The sequence below is a fragment of the Heterodontus francisci genome, chromosome 2, assembly GCF_036365525.1.
Source record: "Heterodontus francisci isolate sHetFra1 chromosome 2, sHetFra1.hap1, whole genome shotgun sequence".
NCBI classification, from domain to species: domain Eukaryota; kingdom Metazoa; phylum Chordata; class Chondrichthyes; order Heterodontiformes; family Heterodontidae; genus Heterodontus; species Heterodontus francisci.
The window spans coordinates 115,925,585-115,947,861 of record NC_090372.1 but is presented as its reverse complement, the minus strand read 5'-3'; the positions used below and the strand labels follow the sequence as shown (position 1 = coordinate 115,947,861).

The window sequence follows — 22,277 nt, the reverse complement described above, 5'->3', positions numbered from 1 at the left end:
GGTCCCCCAGCTTGATGGTAATGGTAGAGTGGGGGACATGCCAGGCCATGAGATTACAGATTGTGGTTGAATACAATTCTGCTGCTATTGATGGTCCACAGCACCTCTTGGATGCCCAGTTTTGAGTTGCTAGATCTGTTCAAAACATATTCCATTTAGTGGTAGTGCCACACAACACAATGGTGGGTATCGTCAAGGTGAAGATGGGACTTCGTCTCTACAAGGACTGTGCGGTGGCCACTCTTACCAAAAATGTCATGGACAGATAGATGCATCTGCAACAGGCAGATTGGTGAGGATGAGGTCAAGCAGGTTTTTCCCTCTTGTTTCCCTCACCACCTGTCACAGACCCAGTCTATCAGCTACGTACTTTAGGACTCTGCCAGCTCGGTCAGTAGTGGTATTACCAAGCCACTCTTGGCTCTGGAAATCGAGTGGACAAATCCTTGATGGTCAGGAGATATTTATGATCTGACTCCGACATAGGTAAGGGTCCAACACAATCCACAAGAACCCTACTAAATGGTTGTCCAAATGTAGGTATTGGTATGAATGTGGCTGGCTTAATCAAAGGCTGTGGCTTCCCAACCATCTGACATGTGTGACATGTCTTACAAAAATCAGCCACAACCCTATGCAGCTTTGGCCAGTAAAATATGCCATTACACTATCCTAAGTTTTCCAAATACCCAAATGACCTGCAACTGAAATTTCATGGACAATTCTCAGAATTTCACTGCAGTAGTAAGGAGGGGCAACAATTTGATGGACAACAGGCCAATCCTCATCAGCGGGCCTCTGGGGAGGTCTCCACTTCCTCATCAAAATGTTATTCTTTACATAATAACTCTCAGGGACCTTTTCAGCCTCTGCCTCAGAATACGCCATCTGAGACAAGCTCCTCAAATCAGGGTTTGTCGCTTGTGCCTCAACCACAGAAGATCTGCTAAACAATTCAACATTGTTAGCCTTGGAGCCTTTGCCACCAGTATCCCTATCCAAATCCTTGAAAAAGGTTTCAGCCAACCAAACATCTGAATTGTCCTCCACAACAACTGAATCCATCCCATCTTGTTTCACCCCGTGAGCCTGGGATCTGGTCACAACACATTGTGGGAATAGTCCGGGAAATCTTTCCTGCAAGATCTCAGTTCCAGCAACCTCAGCTGGCTTCCCTGAAACCACTGGAGATGCCAATACCTTATTCCCAGCCAAGTCATGTCCTAGCAAAAAATCCACACCTTCAATAGGAAAGCTTGGAATGACACCAATGGTAACAGGACCAGTGAATAAGTCACATTTTAAATCAACGCTATATAAAGGAGCGGGTAAATATGTTCCATCAATACCATGAACTAACACCTTCACCTTCAGCGATCTGCTGGGGAAGAAATTGCCAACATCAGTGGCTGTGCCACCCCTGTATCTCTAAGGATATCAATTAACTTGCCTGCCTCACCAGACAAAAGTGGGGATACTTCACCCTCAACAGAAATCTTCTATAGTTTTCTGCAATCTGATTCACTGTAACAGTGAATGTGGGAGAAACTACCTACTTGTTGTGAACATTACCTGTTAGGATAGTACTTCCTTGGGGTGGGGGTGGGGGTGGGGAATCACCATTTGACTGTATACGTGTGACAGGCTTGGTTTTCCACTTCCAGCATATAGCCTTCGTATGTCCTTTTATGACAAAAATAGCATGTCAGTCCCTTCAAAACAAATTGTCCTCCGGACTTGCTCTTATACTCACCTGAGGTGTATCTGTCATTACCTTTGCCATCTTTTTCAATAGAACCAGATCTCTTTTCATTAGCTCTCCAATTTCTCTGAAAGTTTCCAAATTGGGACCTGTGACTTCTGCTTTTGTGAATCAATCGTAATCATCTGCCATTACTGCAGCTTCCCTTACTTTATGAATTTTATGTTGTTCCAAGCGGGACCTTATTCCCGAAGGGACACTATTTTTGAATTCTTCCATCAGAATCACTTCCTTCAGGCTCTCAAAATTTTGTGCAACCTTCATCGATCTAGACCACCTATCAAATACCATTTCCTTCTCTCTAGCAAATTCCACATATGTCTGCCCATATTTCCTTTTTAAACTTCTGAATTTCTGTCTGTAGGCCTCCGGTACCCATTCGTAGGCATTGAGAACAACAGTCTTTACTTAGTCATAGACTCATGAGTGCTCTTCTGAAAGAGACCAGTACACTTCCAAAGCTTTCCTCATGAAAACAGTCTTTAGGAGTATTGTCCAGGCTTATTTAGGCCAATTCAGATTCATGGCGATTTTCTGAAAAGACACAAAATAAATTTCTACTCCCTCCTCACTAAATTTATGTACCAAGTGAATATTCTTTGCCAAATCAAAACTACAAGGAGTTTGCTCTGGGTCCTCCTTAACTTTCAGTTCCAGTGCACGTACACGGACTTTGAGTTTTTCTCTCGAATTCTAATTTCTCCCTTTCTAAATTCTCCTTTTCCCTTTCTCGTTCTATCTCAAGATTTTTCATTTCTCTTTCTCTTTCTGACGTTGCCCTTTCCCTTTCTCTTTCGAATTCAAGTTTTTCCTTTTCCTTTTCTCTTTCTAATTTCATCCTGTCTATGTCGAATTGTCTCATTTCCCTGTCTTTTGCTAATTCAATTTTGTCTAGTTCTACCTGAGCATTAGCAGAAACATCCTTTTCTTTCTCAAGCTTCAAGTGACGAGCAAATTTGTAGACTATCTCTGCTTTCCTGGTTCCTGGGCTTGCACTGACACTCACATGCTCTGCTACAGCAATCAACTTAACTTTTGTCAATTGTTCCAAGGCACTAAGAGACAAATCCTCTCTCTCTGCAAAGGCCTGAGCATCAAAGGTACTCATGTTGATTTCCCACTGAATACAGCAAAAGTAAATGTGAAATCTTGTTCATTTAAATTCTGGAAACTTCCAGTGAACCCATTTCACAGCCTAATTTGGACGAGCCCCCAATTTTATTATGATCCCTGTGGAGATTAACAAAAAAAAAACAAATTTACCGAACAACTACATTAAAAAAAAGGACACAATTTCACTTTTATAACTTTTACCTTAACAATCAAACCAAAATCAACATAAATTAAACATGAAATAACAGACAAATCACAGTCAACATATATAGTTTACAGATTACACATTAATTATCAGATACTAAAAGATAGATCTCACAGATATACTGGGCAATCCACTCAGCAAATAAGGCAACGAGCAGCCACAAAGTTCTTCAAAACTCTGAACTTCTTTAGGTAGATTTCCAGCTTCTGTAATCTGAGATGCAGTCACCGATTTTCATCCAACAGCAGTTCCCCTTCCAACCGGAACTTCACCAAAATGGCACACTACTCCCGAATGTCCTCACTCTGCTCACGGCAGTCTTGATGGTGCAGATCCACCAGCATTTCTTTAAGTCACCTAATGTAGCTGCAACTATTTGTATTTGCCAATGGCAAGCTCCCAGATTTAGCCTCCACTCTCTGCAGCTTTTCTGCAAACACTTCCTGCACACACATTGCCTGCAGTCTGCTTGAACTCTGTAATCTTGTGATCTAGGCATGACTCTGGTCAGATGACTCTGTCTCTTATCTAGTTCCAACCAGTTCTGTCTCCCCAGTACCCTGAAGTTTTTAGTTTGACTTTTAGTCAGGGCCTGTCTCAAAAAAAAACTTTGAAACCAGACTCAGTGCACCTAACCGAAAATTCAACAAGTCATCTGTTCAGAAAACAGCTTGCACACACTGCTCCACTGGTCTCTCAAACCATGGACTCCAAAACACTATCTTTTTGAAAAGTCAAGTACCCTAGAATATTTAGTTCCCAAACTTGGTTTTCCCTGCAACCACAATTCAGTAATGCCTACTAGAACAATCTCCACTTGTGCCAGTAATGCACCTATCTTGTTTTGAATGCTTTGCGCACTCAGATATAGTGCCTTTAATTTTAGGTTTTTACCATTTTTCTTTTACTGTGGCTTTAGTCACTAATGCCCTATTACCATTGTTGAACTCTCTGTCCTTCCTGACACAATCTGCCTAATTTTATCTAAATCACTACTCAACAGCCTTGACAATACCCTTACTTGAACCCTCCCTCCGCTTATTAGGTTAAAGTCCTATATACCACCCTAGTTATTTGATTCACTAGGACACTAGTCCCAGCCCAGTTTAAGTAGAATCTGTCCCTAGAGAACAACTCCCTCTTTCCCTATACTAGTGCCCCAAGGCTTGAAACCCCCAATTCCCACACCACTTTCTCAGCCACACATTTAGAGCTCTAATTCATTTGTCCCTATGTGAATTTACTCATAAGTCAAGTAGTCATCCAGAGATTTTTGATTACCTTATTTTTGGTTGTAGAATTAGTGAATTATATGTTTTCTTGTTTGGTGTGGGATCCCAAACGATAGATCCATAGCATTCATGCAACAAAACTATCTCAATTCATTTTTCAATTTCATTCAGGACAAGGTGTTATTGTTTTAGTCACCATCCCATCAGTCACTAGTGATTTCATTGTTTGGGCATTTGCAAAACCAGGCATTAAGAATACTGCATAGATTCATAAGTTCCAACAGCAGGTTGATCCACCTTTGGGTATTTACATCATAACAACAGCAACAATATAGCGCCTTCAACGTAGTGAAATGTCCCAAGGTGCTTCAGAAGAGCATTATCAGATAAAATTTGACACTGAGGAAATATTAGGATAGATGACCAAAACTTTGGTCAAAGAGATAAGTTTTAAGGAGCATCTTAAAGGAGGGAAGAGAGGCAGAGAGGCTTAAGGAGGGAATTTCAGAGCCCAGGACCCTGATATCTGAAGGCATGACTGCCAATGGTGAAATGATTCAAATCAGGAATATGTAAAAGGCCAGAATTAGAGGAGCACAGAGACCTTGGAGGGTTGGAGGAGCTTACAGAGATAAGGAGGGGCAAATCCATGGAGGGATTTGCAATGAAGGATGATAATTTTAAAATTGAGGTTTTAGTGGACTGGGAACCTATGTAGGTCAATGAGAACAGGGATGATGGGTGAACAGGACTTGGTGCTAGTTAGGATACAGGCAGCAGAGTTTTGGATGATTTCATATTTACGTAGGATGAAAGATGTGATGCCAGCCAGGAGAGAACTGGAATAGTCAAGTCTAGAAATAACAAAGGCTTGGATGAGGGTTCAAGCAACAGATGAGCTGAGGCTGTAAGATTTGGTCCAGGAGTCACAGATTACCCAAAAAGGCAGTCGAAGATATAGGTGGTTTTCAAGCAGTTTATTAAGAAGCAAGAGTTTAGATATGATACGTAAGCTAAAAAGGCAGAAAAGAGATATGACTTGTAACAGGTGAGAATGGTTTACCAGTCCTGGATCAAACAAACGGATGGGGGAAGCAGGAGAATGCTGTTCTCCTTAACTAGCAGCAGCAGTCTCCTCGGAACAGTTTACTGGTTCCAGATTGAACGAATGGACGGATGAGGCAGGGGATGCTGTTCTCTGTAGCTGGTGGTGGCAGTCACTTCTGCTCTTGGTCTTCTTGAGCTGGCCAGGGTGTTAGGCCATAGCTAGCATAGTTCCATCCCAAAAAAGCTTTCCTTTGTACAATGTCTTCTTGAGCTAACCAAGATGTTAGGCCGGAGCCAGCATGGATTGATCTCAAGAAGCTCTTTTCTGTCTGAAATGATTTTTCCCTCCTGAGAACCTGCTTCTATATTTTATTTCTAGGGAACTGGTGGTTGTCACATGCCAATTACTTATTCAATTGTCCATTAGCAAGGGACAGATATTCAAGGTCATCCCTCCTATTCCTGTCCGAAGTCCATGACGTCATCTTGTGGCATATCACTTGCTAGGACAAAAATAAAAGCAAAATACTGCGGATGCTGGAAATCTGAAATAAAAACAAGAAATGCTGGAACCACTCAGCAGGTCTGGCAGCATCTGTGGAAAGAGAAGCAGAGTTAACGTTTCGGGTCAGTGACCCTTCTTCGGAACTGACAAATATTAGAAAAGTCACAGGTTATAAGCAAGTGAGGTGGGGGTGGGGCAAGAGATAACAAAGGAGAAGGTGTAGATTAGACAAGGCCACATAGCTGACCAAAAGGTCATGGAGCAAAGGCAAACAATATGTTAATGGTGTGTTGAAAGACAAAGCATTAGTACAGATTAGGTGCTAACGGACTGAATATTGAACAGCAGCAAGTGCAAACCTGAAAAAAAACAGTGGGTAAGCAAACTGAACAAACTACAATGAAATGAAATAAATGCAAAAAAAAGATTGTAAAAAAGAAAAAATAACTAAAAATGAAAGTAAAATGGGGGGCTGTCATGCTCTGAAATTATTGAACTCAATATTCAGTCCAGCAGGCTGTAGTGTGCCTAATCGGTAGATGAGATGCTGTTCCTCGAGCTTGCGTTGATGTTCACTGGAGCACTGCAGCAATCCCAGGACAGAGATGTGCACATCGGACTGACCCAAAACATTAACTCTGCTTCTCTTTCCACAGATGCTGCCAGACCTGCTGAGTGGTTCCAGCATTTCTTGTTTTTACTTGCTAGGCCATCCTGTTTAACCTACACTCAGACAGTTGGTTTAGATATGGGTCATGAGATTCCCACCTTTTCAAACTTTAGGAATGTCTTGTTTCAGAACATGTGCTAGTCTCTTGTCCTTGGCAGAGATAACAGATCTACGCTGTCATGTGTCTGTCAGCCCAGCAGACTACTATAGAATCTTTCTTAATAAGAGAGAGAAAGAACTATTTCTGTAATATGCAGTTAATTTCTTAAAATTTTATAAGGTTATTAGACAGCCATTTCTTACAAGGTGGAGTGGAGATGGATGCTATGTGGAAGTAGGCTGTCTTGGTGATGGAGTGGATGTGTAGTCAGAAACTCATCTCAGGGTCAAATTGGGTGCCAATGTTGTGAATGTCTGAGTAAGACACAGATATTGACCAAGGAGAGGGATGGATTTGGTAGCTATGAAATGGAGTTTGTGGCAGAGACAGAAGACAATGGCTTCGGTCTTCCCACTATTTAATTGGAGGAAATTTCTGCTCATTGAGGACTGAATGTCGGATAAGCAGTATGACAAATCAGAGACAGTGGAGGTATCAAGGGAGATGCTGGTGATGTAGAGCAGAGTGGCATCGATGTATATGGAGACCTTATGTGTTTTTGGATGGAATCACTAAGGGGCAGAAAATAGATAGAATCACAGAATCATAGAAAGTTTAAGGAACAGAAAGAGGCCACTTGGCCCATCGTGCCTGTGCTGGCCGAAAAATGATCCACCCATCCTAATCCCACCTTCCAGCATTTGGTCCATAGCCCTGCAGATTACGGTACTTGAGGTGCACATCCAGTCTCTTTTTGAATGAGTTGAGGGTTTCTGCCTCAACTACCCTTTCAGGCAGTGAGTTCCAGACCCCCACCACCCTCTGGCTGAAAAGGTTTTTCCTCATCTCCCCTCTAATTTTTCTACCAATCACTTTAAATCTAAGCCCCCTAGTCACTGACCCTCTGCTGATGAAAATATGCCCTTCACCTCCACTCTATCCAGGCCCCTCAAAATTTTGTACATTTCAAATTGATCACCCTTCTCTGTTCCATGGAGAACAACCCCAGCCTATCCAATCTTTCCTCCTAGGTGCATTTTTCCAGTCCTGGCAACATCCTCGTAAATCTCCTCTGTACCCTCTCTCGTGCAATTACATCCTTTCTGTAATGAGGTGACCAGAACTGCACACAGTACTCAAGATTTGGCCTAACCAATGATTTATACAGTTACAGGATAATGCCCCTGCTCTTATATTCTATACCTCAGCAAATAAAAGAAAGGATTCCATATGCCTTCTTAACCACCCTATCAATCTGTCCTGCTACCTTCAGTGATCTGTGGACATTCACTGCAAGGTCCCTCACTTCCTCTACACTTCTCAGTATTTTCCCATTAATCGTGTATTCCTTTGCCTTGTTTGACCTCCCCAAATGCATCAGCTTACACTTCTCCGGTTTGAATTCTATTTGCCACTTTTCTACCCATCTGACCAGATCATCAATATCTTCTTGTAGCCTACAGCTATCCTCCTCGCTATCTACCACACGACCAATCTTTGTGTCATCTGCAAACTTCTTGATCATGCCCCCTACATTTACATCCAAATCGTGAATATATACCACAAAAAATAGAAGAAATAGAGAAATAGAAGTGGGTTAAGTCCTTGGGGGACTCAAGAGGTAGCAATGTGGGAGCGGGAAAAGAAACCATTGCAGGTGATACTGTAGCTATGAATGGATAGATAAGAATAGAACCTGGCATGGGCAGTTCCAACTAGCTGGAAGACAAGCGAGAGGCGTTAGAGGAGGATGGTGTGGTCAACTATGTTTAGGGCTGCAGAAAAGTTGAGAATAATGAGGAGGGATAGTTTACCTTTGTCACAGTTACGTAGGATGTCATTTGTGACTTTGATGAGGGGCGTTTCAGTACTGTGGCAGGAGCGAAAACCTGATGGAGGGATTCAAACATGGAGTTCCAGGAAAGCTGGTCATGGCTTTGGGAGGTGACAACTGTTCAAGGACTTTGGAGAAGGAACAGAGCTTGGAGAGGAGGTGGTTGTTTGAAAAGACAAGGAGGTCAAGGGTGGCTATTTTGAGAAGGGTTGATGATGGCAGATTTGTACGGGATGTAGACAGATCCTGACGAGAGAGAACCATTAACAATATCAGGTAAATTGGGAACTAGAAAGGTAAGTTCAGGGGTTAGCATTTTATTGGGAATGGGGTCAAGGAAACTAAAGAATGATGTGAGTTCAGGGTTAAAGCATGGGGGAGCTTTAGAGGAAGTTTGGCATGGTAGGCTAGGGGAAGGGAGAGAATTGGCAGAGACCACTGAACAGATGGTCTCTATCTTAGTGACAAAGAAATCCAAGAGCTCCTCACACTTGTTGGAGGTGAGGGTGAAAGAGTCATGAGAGAGGGGTTTAAGAAGATGGTTCCCATTTGTGGGAGCTTGCTGTACACAAATTGGCTTGTGACTTTCCTAAATTACACAGAGACTACACTTTAAAAAGTACTTAATTGGCTATAAAGCACTTTGCGAGATCTTGACGTCTATGAAGTGGTTATTTGTCCACAGTGCTGGGGAGTGGTTATTTGCACCCACACATTTAGTGCTCTCAGTCACACTGTACTTCTAAAGGTACAATATTGTTTTTTCCCACAAGATAATTGATGACCAGGAACAGCTTTCATTCACCATTTGTTTTCTCATTTTTTAAAAATTAAACTAAAACTAATTGCATTCAATGGCAATAAAATAGAGGATATCATTCAAATTTCACAGAAGAAAGATGATTTGCATTCTAAAAATGTTCCTTTCTGGTGTGAACAAGACTTCTTAATTTCTCATTGAACTAACCATAATCTCTCAACTTACTCATCACACTCATTTCTTGCTCCGGGACATGTACAGATGTTTGACACCATGTACACTGTATTACTTACTAATATTTTGAAGTGTGGCCTACATTTCCTATTTTTTGAAATTTTGAAGTAGAAAGTAAATGTTGATCAGTATTGTCCTTTTTTGCTTTATAACTGATAAATTCATTACAATGTATAAAATGTGCTAATGCTCTGGTTTCTTGTAAAAGCATTAGTTAGCATCAGCCTTTGGAAGCTAGTACACTAGATGCAGCTATGACTGCACCTGTAAACTGCGCACATATCATACTTTAAAGTACTATAAAGGGCCTCAGATGGACCTGTATTAAATTACATTCTTTTCTGGCATACCAAGCGCTGTGAAACCTCATTTTCTTTAGTACCATCTGTCAATACACCTGATGCCAGTGGCTGAGACTGATATTAAAGTAAAGCTGCATCATTGCAGCTCAAGAAAGTTGGTATCTGACATCACGATCATTTTTGGACTTCATTGTCTTCGCACTACAACTAACCTTATTCAGTGTACAATTGAGCAGAGGTTCATTTCCTCTCTTTCAAAGGTTTTAAAGAAGATCATTGCTTGATAAGTGACATGCTGCGGATGTTGGTTTTTGTCACTATGATTTTGCTGAGTCCTTTGGAAACAAAGGTATTCTCAGCATGTGGCTTCTGTTTGCTGTTGCTCTTCCATCCTGCCTGGGTCTGCCCACTCCCCAGTGGAGCAAGTGCATTCTCAGGCCACACAGCAGGTGCCAATTCATTGCTCATGAAAAGGTGTTTTGTGGAGTGAGGAGCTGTTCTGGTTAAAATGAGTATTGTGAATATCAGCTTTACCACCCTCCTATTTAATGAGCTGCGGTTGATGTCACTTAAGAATTTTCAGAGCACCTTGTGTGACTTTGCTAATACTTCCTCCTCCTTAGAACTTGGGAACTGACTGTTCTGATCCATAAGCTTTTAGGATTTGTTGCTTTGCTTCAGTATTGAAAGTGTAGCAAAGAAGTGTCAAATTTCATCCTTAATTTCCCCCCAAACATGCACACATGGCAAAAAGCCAGGAGGGAAAAGGTGGGGTGGTAGTGGTGAAGGAGAGGTATTTGTTATGGCATTCTGTAGTTCTTATCTATCATCAGCTTGCTAATAATTACATGTCACATCAATAAGTTAAAACATGTTAAACTTTGTAGGTGGCTTCTCTTATTCCTAATTCCAATCACAAATGGATGCACTGCAAAGCTATAAATAATCAATAGTACAGAAATCTCAAGCAGATGGAAAACATGATGGAACTTGATTTAATACTAAATAAAGGTTAGTTGGCTCCCTCTTATTTGTTGCATCAACACTCAATCTAACTGCAAAATAGCATTGAAAGGAGAAAGTGAGCAGGTGAAGGAAAGCAGGCCACCTACCAGTAGTTAAAAGAAAAATGGCAAATGATAGAAATCTCAAATCAAAACAGGAAATGCACTGCAGGCTTGCCTGATGAATCTCTTGGGAGTTCTTGGGAGAAGAAAAATCTTGTGAACCAGGGGAACACTGTGAATTTTTTCCCTAGATTTCAGCAAAGCTTTTGCGAAAATGCCACCCAGGAGACTAGTGCACAAAGTTAAAAGATGGAGTTCTTCTAAAATGGATTGAAAAATTAGCTCAAATAGGAAGCAACGGATGGTTGTACATGGGGATAGATCAGAATGGAAGGAGGTAACTAGCTGTTTAAAATGTACATGAATGACTTGGAGGTGGGGACAGAAATTAAACACTCCCAAATTTGCAGATGATATTAACTAGGTAGAGACTCAATCCAGGGAACAAGCTGGCAGGTTCAAGCCCCACTTCAGAGAGCACATAATTTAGGCTGACACTCCAGTGTAGTAATGAGGGATTGTTGTTCTGCTGGAGGTGCCATCTTTCAGGAGAGGTCCTTTTCAAGTGGATGTAAAGGATCCCACAGCACTTATTGAAGAAGAGCAGAAGATTTCTTCTTGTATCCTGGCCAGTATATATACCTCAACCAACACCGCCAAAAACAGATTCGCTTTTTTTTATCTCATAGTTGTTTGTGGGACCTTGCTGTGCACAAATTGATGACCACATTTCCTACATTACAACAATGACTACATTTCAAAAGCACTTAATTGGCTGTAAAGCACTTTGGGACATCCTGAGGAGGTAAAAAGCACTATATAAATGCAAGTCTTTTTTTTAAGATTCTGGAGCCTGGCTGGCGAATGCAGATAACTGTTAATGTGAGCAAATGCAAAGTCATGAGATTCAGAAAGGATAATAAACAACGGTACTATAATTAAAATAGTATTATTCTACCAGATATCTGGACAGGATGTGACTTTGCTATTTAAATTTGGCCCTCATTCCTTTGGGGAGGTCACATGTCCTTCCCATGCCTGATTTCAGGTTAGTTAAAATGGTGGAGGATGGGAACACGGCACGAACTCACCCCTCCAACTTAACGCCCACGTTCTTAGTTCCCATCAGGTGGTGGTACTAAACTATATCTAGAGGATGGTGAATACATGGAATGGACTGCAAAGGAGGCATTGGGACTGATTGTATCAGCAAATTTGAAAAAGAGTTAAACAAGTATCTGAAGAAAACTTTAATAAAGCGTATGAGAGTTATCATAGGATATGCTTTTCCTAAATGCTGGAACCAAAATGGTCTTTTCTGATCCCAAATAATCCTATGTTCCTATGTAATTATAATAATGTTACTGACACATAGTTTATGATTAACATGAACATCATCAGATCTACAACAGACCATGTAGAGTATGTCATCAGACGGACAGTGGGGGTGGGGTTGCTGGTTATGGTGAGCAGGAGGCACGGATCATTTTAACTTCCAGGTCTCACTTGGATGCTGCCAGTCAGCTGCCAGCCCAAAATGGGTGGGAAGCCGCTGCTATCCAGTGGAGAGAAGTGAACAGCAGGAGAAACATGGACAGATCCAAATGGAGAAGTCTCTGTCATCAAGTAATCTCAACATTTGAGGAGAACAGAGTCCTTACCGGACAAATGATCACACTGCAAAGCCAGTGCCTTCACCCACCCCTCCAACAGTGACTTCATATGTAATATTTGCAATTGGAGATGCAAATCAAGATTTTGTTTAACATCACAGGTAAGCCGACACCAACCTAGACGGTGAACAACCACTCTCCTTACTGAACACTCACCTGTTGAAGCAACGCGAGAATCCATCAATGGGAGGCTCACAAGCACTCAGGTATGTTGCAGATAGGGGGTTTCAGGATGGTCTCATGAGAGGGAAGCTGGGGGAGTGGGGGTGTAGAGCATCCTTGTATCTCCTGGCCAAAGTAAAAAAAAATCCCTGTTCCTCTTCCAGTCCTGGATCCTCTTCCTGCTTTGTTCACTTTGTGGGTTAGCCATGTTAGCTTATTGGGCAGGATTCGTGGTGCCAGCAGGCCTCCCAACGCCAGAAGAAAAGATTGGAGGTGCCTTACCTCAGCCTTTCCGAGACCCCCTGCGGTGCAATCTTGCATTGTTCCAGCACTTAAGTGGCCGGCATCAGGATCCTTGTCCCTTTAAAGATGGGAATCCCAACCTCCAAGAGCTGCCGGCTAATCACAGACCAGCACTACCTCAGGTAAGTGAGGCAGGGTTGCCGGGGTCAGTCCGGAAGGCCCTGGCGAGGTGGGGTGGGGGGGGTGGCAGTCAGCGTGTAGTGGAGGGTGAGGGGATCCAGGGAGGTGGAGTTTTCCCAGCGAGAGTCCTCCATGGGCCACAGATTGTACACAGAGGAGGGACGCTCCCCCAAGCCCACAAGGAGGGTGCCTCGTATTACTGGGCGACCTCTCCACATGGCAGAGACACCCCCCGTCGCTGGTTAAATCCCAGTGGTGGGCGGAAAGAGGCCTTTATGTGGTCATTAAGAGGCCACTTAAAGCACTCAATTAGCTCCTGGGTGGGAAAGCTGTTGTTGGCTTATCACGCCCCTAGAAAATCACTTGGCGATGGGCCCTCCACTCCCTACCTTTCATCGCAATTCTATGGGCCCCCCCCACCTCCAACCCCGCCTCAGAGGGCCATAAAATCCAGCCCATCCGATCCGAGCAGATTTAAGATTAATTGGGCCCAATTATATTATCAGACCCTGATCTGCATATTTAACGAAGGACCCTATCAGTTGCAGGCAGGTGCCCTTGTCACCTGCTTAGAAGAGCAGGTTAAAAAGGAAAATTGGAGGATGTATGCGGGACATCAACAGATAAGTCACCAGTTGATTTTAACTGTCGGTCCCGTTTTCAACAGGCAGGTAGGGTTAAAATCGTCCTTTATATTTTAAATCCACTGGATAATCTTCATCAATAATTTGGTCTCTCCTCAAAGCAATTCTGTAAATTCATGAGGCACAACTTGTTGCTTCTCAAAACAATATAACTACTAATTATAAGGCTGTGATAGTTAAACAAATGCAAAAAGTGTCCAATAGGATGGTCTTGAGCATTTCTGCAGCATTCATGTTCAAATCAACTGATCTGTTTTCTTTTTGCATGGTGGTATTACATTTGCTATCCTCGAGCATTCAAGTTCACCCTCATATCAATGGAACTCATAAAAATATTAATCAGCGTCCCACATTTTCCTTTAACTCATTTCCCTAAAGATTCAAAAGCGAATCCCATCTGGTCCTAGTGCCCTGCGGACATTCTTTAAGTTTCTTCACAACACATGTTTTACTGACCTCCACATATGTTATAGTTTCCCAAACCAGTTTGACTGAATCTGGAATTTGTCCAGTTTTCATTTGCCAAGCCTGATATAAATAATTAATTTGACACATCTGCCATTTCCTGATTTCCTATTCAGCCTAAATTATTGAACTCATTTCTATTTAACATCCCATTTATGGGACCTAGCTGAGCTTTGACATTCTGCCTACTTTGTAATTAACTGCAAAAAGTTCCACAGATGATTCTTGCTGCCTTTCATTTTTACATGTTCCAGAATTAATTTTAATGATCATCAACTTGTCTTCATGTGATTGCCTGTCATTTAAACATTTTAATGTTGTTAATCTTTCAAAATAATTCTTAACTTTGCTTCCTGGTTTCCTTTATTCGCCCACTGTCTTTCAATTGCTATTTTATTCTTCTGATATATTTGTTGAAATTAATTTTTAAAGTTTTTTTCTCCTGATGCAATGCTTTTTTTTTTGGTGATGCTTCTAGTGCTGTTCACTAGAAACTGTTTTAACTTGCTTCCAGGGTACTAATAATTTCTGGTGGACTGTTAAATACTTAATCCTATGTTATGTTAGAAAGCAACCACATAATCTCCATGAGACTGCCTTTCCTTTCACTCCTCCCTTCCTGCTCTGTTAACTTTACCTCTGGAATATTGAATTTCTTGAGACTATTACATTACAATGCCCAGGTACCTTGCCTAGTTGCCTAAGTAACTTATTATCTATGTATTGACTGTGAGAGCTACAGGCTAATAACAATTGGCAATTATTAAAATTTTGGCATCTATATAATTAAAAGTCCAGCATATGAAACCAATGTACACATTACACTAAAATATCACACATCTAGCACTAAAAATCATCTTTTACGATTTTCTGAGTGCTTTAGCAAATTTAGTTAATCATACCAATTTATTCAAATATCTGCCAGATACAAAAAGCTATCACCACTGATCAGAAACAGGAACACTTGCAAACCCAACTCTCGTTCTTAAAAAACCTACTTATCAGATCTATAAATTGCCACAAAATGTCAATAGACACTCTTTATATTCTTAGAACTTTTTTTGATTATTCAAAAAAGGTTTTAATTGAGAACTGGAACAAACTGCTTGTTACAGAGGAATCACATGCTTTTTTTTATACAAACAATATCATATATACATCTGATAAACTCCACAGATGTAACGATACTGTACTGAGAGAAATGTTCTCCATATCTGTGACTTGCTAAGTTTAGCTCAACCCCGCTGTTGCCTTCTGGAAACAATTCTACCAGACCACTCAAGTTTCAACTTAAATGGAGAACAAGCCACACAAAAAGGACAGCAACAATAAATTCGACAATCCGGCCTCTCCACTTTCTCATTTACATGCTGCCCTTCGGTGACGTCACCCACAGCATGGAACTAGATTCAGCACATGCTGATGACACACAACTCTTATTCCCATGATCCCTTGTCATTCTCTTTATATGATACCTTTCATGTCCTTGGGACATCCCAAAGTGCTTCATAGCCAATAAATTACTTTAGAAATCTAAATGTTGTTGTTAGGTGGTAAAATATGGCAGACAATTTGCACACAGCAAGATCCTGTGGAGAGCAGTAAGGCAAATGTCCTGTTACTCTGTTTTGGTAATATTGGTTGAGGGATAAATGCAACAATGCCTTGGTTTAATACCTTATTGAAATGATAGCAGCTCTGATAATGTAACACATCCTCAGTACTGCACTGATTACTATCTCAAGTCCTGGAATAGGATTTAAACCTAGGTCTTCAGGCAAGTGTACAACCACAGAGCCAAGCTGACATTCACCAAATCCCAAATGAGTTACAAGTTACTTCAACAGAACATTGGGAAGAATGAAGTCATTATTTTTGATCTCTGACATAAACTCTGCTCTCTTGCCACTGGTTCTGCCTTCTCCCTCCACCCCTCAGTCAGGCTGAATCAGACTGCATAAAACCTTGGCATCCTATTTTTCCCAGAGTCGAGTTTCAAACCTAACATCCTATCTATCGACAAGATAATTTATTTCCAGCTCCACAACCTTCTATGCCTCCGCCCCTAGCACAATTCCAATATTTATCCATACTTTTGTATCCTCTAAACTCAATTTCTCTAAGGTCGCCTTGCTGGCTTCCTATCCTCCACTCTCCATAAACCATAACTTGTTCAAAGCTCAGCCAACTGTTTCCCATGACAAAGTAAATCCCACTGGCCTATCCATCTTTGCTGACCTACATCGGCTACCTATCCCCCAATTAACTTAATGTGACATCCTAATCTTAGTCTTCAAATCCCTCCATGACCCCATTCACCATTTCTCTGCAACGTTTTCCAGCCTTAAAACCCCTCTCACCTTCTCATCTTCCAATTCTGGCCTTTTGTACATCACCCCTTCCCTTCACTCCACCATTAGTGTGTAAACCTAAAACTGCCTTGACCTTACACTTTGGAATTGCCTTCCATTCATCCCTCTTCTCTGTTTCTGTTTTCACTATTACAAACTATCTTAAAATGTATCTTTTTGTCTAAGCTTTCCTCCAACTCTCTGTTTCACCACAGCTGAACGACAGTGTTCATTCCTATACACTTTAATTTATTTTCTTTTTGTTCTTTCCCTCTACCTCCCACCCTTATATCAGGGATTTCTCTATTTCATGTTGAGGATAGAGCCTCCACCTGTCCCAAACATGGTTATTGGTGTATCAAGATGCTGGGCTAAGAGTGAAAGCCCTACCCTTCCAGTGGGACCTGGCATATGGTCAGTAGAGGTATGCCTGTCCAGCCAAGCTGTAACTTCCTGAGTACTGGTGAGTTTGGGGACCACCTGGCAGTACAAAGTGATATGCAGGGGCACCTCCCTGTTGATATCAGGGTGGGAGCGGGGATCCAGCACTCCCCTAGCTAAGCAATCTTTGGCCAGACTTCCAAGTGGGTGCTCTAGATGTGTCCCCAGTTGTGTGGACATAGGCCATTGGGACACAAATTATGTAACCTCCTCCTGGCAAGTTCAACAGGTGGAGATTCCTGGTGAACTTTTCTCAGGAGTTACGTTCAGAACTGCCCCACTGTAGATTTTCAAGCAGCACCTTAGTCAATGAGCTACGAACTCATTAGCAGTAGTCAGTAGTTAGAAATGGATTATTCCCAATTTCCCACATGCTGAGTTACTGAGGAAGGGAAGAATCCTTTCCCAGAGAGAGAGGGAGTGGCAATTAAAGGGTGAATGAAGCTGTACCCCTCTTATGCACCTCTGATCAGTTCCACCTCTTTTAACAGCACCCTTATTTAGCCCTGAAGGTTAAAGATTCTCTTGCAACAGTGATTACCATAACTATTGTTTTTTGAAGATTGAAACCTTGGGATTGCCAGTAGTATCCTCTGGACATCTATATAGTATGTTGGTACGTATTTACCCCCCCTGGGAACAAATCACCTGTCCCCTTCTCAAGTACTTAATAATAGATCTCAGCCCTGAGTTCTTTCCTGTGGTAAATCACAGTGAATTCTTGCCCAGGCATCCAATAAAATGATTTAGCCATTGGAAAGCATTGAGAAATTGGAAGGTATTCGTAGAATACACTTACAAAACTCAGAGTAAGTTCTGAAAAGATTACTTAATACATGCAGTTTAAGAATTTTTAATATACTAAAACTGGATACATAATCCACTTTCTAATTTAAATGAATTGATTAAATGTTTACAACTTTGGGATAGAAATGCATCATGGCACTAATGAATATGCTGGAGTATGATTTCCTCAGGAATGATCATTATACTGAGGCTACCCTCCAATTCTTAGTGTAGGTTCTCTATGGTACAGCAATCACAGTAAATGACATGCAGCACACCTGTTTTTTATTTCCTTGGAGACATTTTAAGCACTGATAAATTGACTCTGTTGTCAGTCATACTGTAGCTTTCATGAACTCCTGTTCCCTATCTTCAACATTGGGTTCTTTCATCAGTCCTGTTTTCTAACCCTAGAAAATTAAAGTGATAACTATATCTATGATCTCAGGAAAGTGAAACTTTTAGCCAATAGTGTCTCCTTCTTCCCTATCTAGTGGACTGCACAGTATCTATTTGCATCCTGAACTCCATATTACCATTTGAAACATTAATCTAGAAATTACTGTTGGCAATAATAATGGCTGAATACATTCATCTGAGATTCCTCTGTTTACTATCAGCCTTACTGACTCCTTATAAAATAGCATATCCATTAACTTTTACTTTATCCTGTCAGGACTATTCCATGTTTGTATGTTTGTATTCTCCAAGGTTTCCTGTCTCTGTTGCATAAGAACAGAAGAAATAGGAACAGGAGTAGGCCATTTGGCCCTTCGAGCCTGCTCCACCAATCGATAAGATCATGGCTGATCTGATGTGGTCTTAACTCCACTTGTGTGCCTTCACCCCATATCCCTTTAAAATCAGTATAGTTCAAAAATCTGTCTAGCTCAGCCTTGAATATATATGCAATGACCCAGCCTCCACAGCTCTCTGGGGAAGAGAATTCCAAAAATTAACAACCTCTGAGAGAAGAAATTCCTCCTCATCTCCATCTTAGACGGACAACCCTTTATTTTGAAACTCTATTCCCTGGTTCTAGATTCCCCATGAGGGGAAACATCCTCTCAGCATCAACCCTGTTAAGATCCTGCAGAATCTTATATGTTTCAACAAGATCACCTCTCATTTTTCTAAACTCCAATGAGTAAAGGCCCAACCTGCTCAACCTTTTCTTATAAGAAAACCCCTTCATCTGAGGAATCAACTTAGTGAACTTTCTTTGAACTGCCTCCAATGCAAGTACATCCCTCCTTAAATAAGGAGACCAAAACTGTACACAGTACTCTAGGTGTGGTTTCACCAAAGCCCTGTACAGTTGTAGCAAGACTTCCCTACTTTTATACTCCATCCCCCTTGCAATAAAGGCCAACATTCCATTTGCCTTCCTAATTACTTGCTGTACCTGCATGCTGACTTTTGGTGATTCATGTACAAAGACACCTATATCCCTCTGTGCTGTAGCATTCCGCAGTCTCTCTCCACGTAAATAATACTCAGTTTTTCTATTCTTCCCACCAAAGTGGACAACCTCATATTTTTCCACATTATACTCTATCGGCTAAATTTTTGGCCACTCACTTAACCTATCTATGCAGACTCTTGTGTCCTCCTGACAACTTGCTTTCCTTCCTATCTTTGTATAGCCAGCAGATTTGGCTACAATACAGTTGGTCCCTTCATCCAAGTCATTAATATCGATTGTAAATGATTGAGGCCCCAGCATTGATCCCTTTGGCACCCCACTAGTTACTGTGCACGCCACTAGTTACAGCATCTGTTCTGATGATGTCACCTTCCATAACAGTGCTTTTGATATGTCTTTCTTTTACCTCGAGGATTCCCCTCTAATGGGGTTCACAGGACCCTCAACTGTGTCCAACCATTTCCCACACTTCTGCTTTCATCCCTTCCCCTCCCTCCCTCCCAATAGGGATCCCTTTGTCCTCACCTTCCACCCAACAACCTCCACATTTAATGGATCATCCTCTGCTATTTCCACCACCTCCAATGTGATGCCACCACCAAACACATCTTCCCCTCCCCTCTCCTTTCAGCATTCTGAAGGGACCATTCCCTCCCCGACACTCGGGTTCACTCCTTAATCACTCTCAACAGTCCCTTACCTTTCCACGACACCTTCCTATGCAAGCTCAGAAGAAGCAACACTTGCCCTTTTACTTCCTCCCTCCCCACTGTCCCCAAAAATTTCTGCCAGGTTAAACAGTGATTCACTTATACTTCTTTCAATTTAGTATATTGTATTTGCTGCTCACAATGCGGTCTCCTCTATACTGGGGAGACCAAACGCAGATTGATCATAGAATAAACAGGACAGTAGCAACATTGGGTACGGAATTGGCTGAGTGACAGGAAACAAAGAGTAGTAGTTAATGGATGTTTTTCGGGCTGGAGGAAGGTTTGTAGTGGAGTTCCCCAAGGGTCAGTATTGGGAGCCTGACTTTTCCTGATATATATTAATGACCTAGACCTTGGTGTACAGGGCACAATTTCAAAGTTTGCAGATGATACAAAACTTAGAAGCATTGTGAACTGTGAGGAGGATAGTGTAGAACTTCAAAAGGAATAGTCAAGTTGGTGGAATGGGAGGACAGGTGGCAGATGAAGTTCAATGCGGAGAAATTTGAAGTGATACATTTTGGTAGGAAGAACATAGAGAGACAATATAAAATAAAGGGTACAAATCTAAAGAGAGTGCAGGAGCAGAGGCACCTGGGTGTATATGTGCATATATTAGGGTGGCACAGTGGCGCAGTGGTTAGCACCGCAGCCTCACAGCTCCAGCGACCCGGGTTCAATTCTGGGTACTGCCTGTGTGGAGTTTGCAAGTTCTCCCTGTGTCTGCGTGGATTTCCTCCGGGTGCTCCGGTTTCCTCCCACAGCCAAAAGACTTGCAGGTTAATAGGTGAATTGGCCATTATAAATTGCCCCTAGTATAGGTAGGTGGTAGGGAAATATAGGGACAGGTGGGGATGTGGTAGGAATATGGAGTTAGAGTAGGATTAGTATAAGTGGGTGGTTGATGGTCGGCACAGACTCGGTGGGCCGAAGGGCCTGTTTCAGTGCTGTATCTCTAAACTAAACTAAACTAAACTAAATCATTGAAGGTGGCAGGTTGAGAGAGCAGGTAATAAAGCATACAGTATCCTGAGCTTTATTAATAGGGGCAAGGAGGTTATGTTGAACTTGTATAAGATACTAGTTCAGCCTCAGCTGGAATATTGCATCCAGTTCTGGGCGCCGCACTTTAGGAAGGACGAGAGGGTGCAGAAAAGATTCACGAGAATGATTCCAGGGATGAGGAACTTCAGTTATGAAAATAGATTGGAGAAGTTGGGACTGTTTTCCTTGGAGAAGAGAAGGCTGAGAGGAGATGTGATAGAGACATTCAAAATCATGTGGGGTCTGGACAGAGCAGATAGGGAGAAACTGTTCCCGCTTATGAAAAGATCAAGAATGAGATGGCACAGATTTAACGTAATGGTAAAAGAAGCAAAAGTGATATGAGGAAAAACTTTTTCATGCAGCATGTGTTTACAGTCTGGAACTCACTGCCTGAGAGTGTGTTGGAGGCAGATTCAATTGAAGCATTCAAATGGGAATTAGATAGTTATATAAAAAGGAAGAATGTGCAGGGTTACGAGGAGATGATGGGGGAATGGCACTAGGTGAAATGCTCATTCGGAGAGCTGGTGCAGACATGATAGGCCGAATGGCCTCCTTCTGTGCTGTAACAATTCTGTGATTCTGTGAGATTGGGTGACAGCATTGCAGAACACCTCCATTGAGTCCGCAAGCATGAACCCGAGCTTCAGGTCACTGGCCATTTTTATTTTTCATCCCACTCTGTCCTCAATCTCCTTCACTCTTCCAATGAAGCTCAACATATGCTCAAGGAACAGCACTTCATTTTTCAATTAGGCACTTCACAGCCTTCTGGGTTTAATATTGAGTTCAATAATTTCAGATTATAACCACTTCCCCCATTTTGTCAGACCACAACTGTTGGTAATGATTCTGCTTTTCCCCTTTACACATCTTTTAGATCCATCTTTTGTTTCTTTACTTGTCTCATTACCACCCCCTTTTGCCTTGGACAATCATCCGTTTTGTCATTTAATCACTCCTGCTGTCCCCTATTTCAGATCTACCCTTTTGTTCTTTCCCCCGTTCCTTGCTTCTGTATTTGCTTGAAACCTGTCACATCTCTAACTTTTTCCAGTTCTGATCAACGGTCACCAACCTGAATCGTTCACTCTGTTTCTCCCACTACAGATGCTGCCTGACCTGCCTGTATTTGCAGCATTTTCTGTTTTTATATCCTTTACCTCACTGTGAGTAAAATCCACCAGCACTTTCTTGTAAGTGTTTGTGCTCATCAAGGTGAAGGACGTTAGATGTCTCCCATGTCCTTTCCCCCTCCACTATTTGCACACTCCTATGTTTTCATATTGTTATGTAAGTATCCTAACTATAATAC

At 41.8% G+C, this 22,277-nt stretch overlaps 1 long non-coding RNA gene across 2 annotated transcripts in view; it reads left to right on the top strand.

Moving 5' to 3' along the window:
• LOC137379858 (uncharacterized) overlaps window positions 1-22,277 on the top strand; it is a 30,809-nt gene that overhangs the window by 5,157 nt on the left and 3,375 nt on the right. The window contains exon 2 of one of the 2 annotated variants that reach the window (XR_010976928.1): window positions 12,606-12,710. The exons of the other annotated variant lie outside the window; for it this stretch is intronic. This is a non-coding gene — a long non-coding RNA (uncharacterized lncRNA). The remainder of the gene's footprint in view (window positions 1-12,605; window positions 12,711-22,277) is intronic. 2 annotated transcript variants of the gene reach the window in all.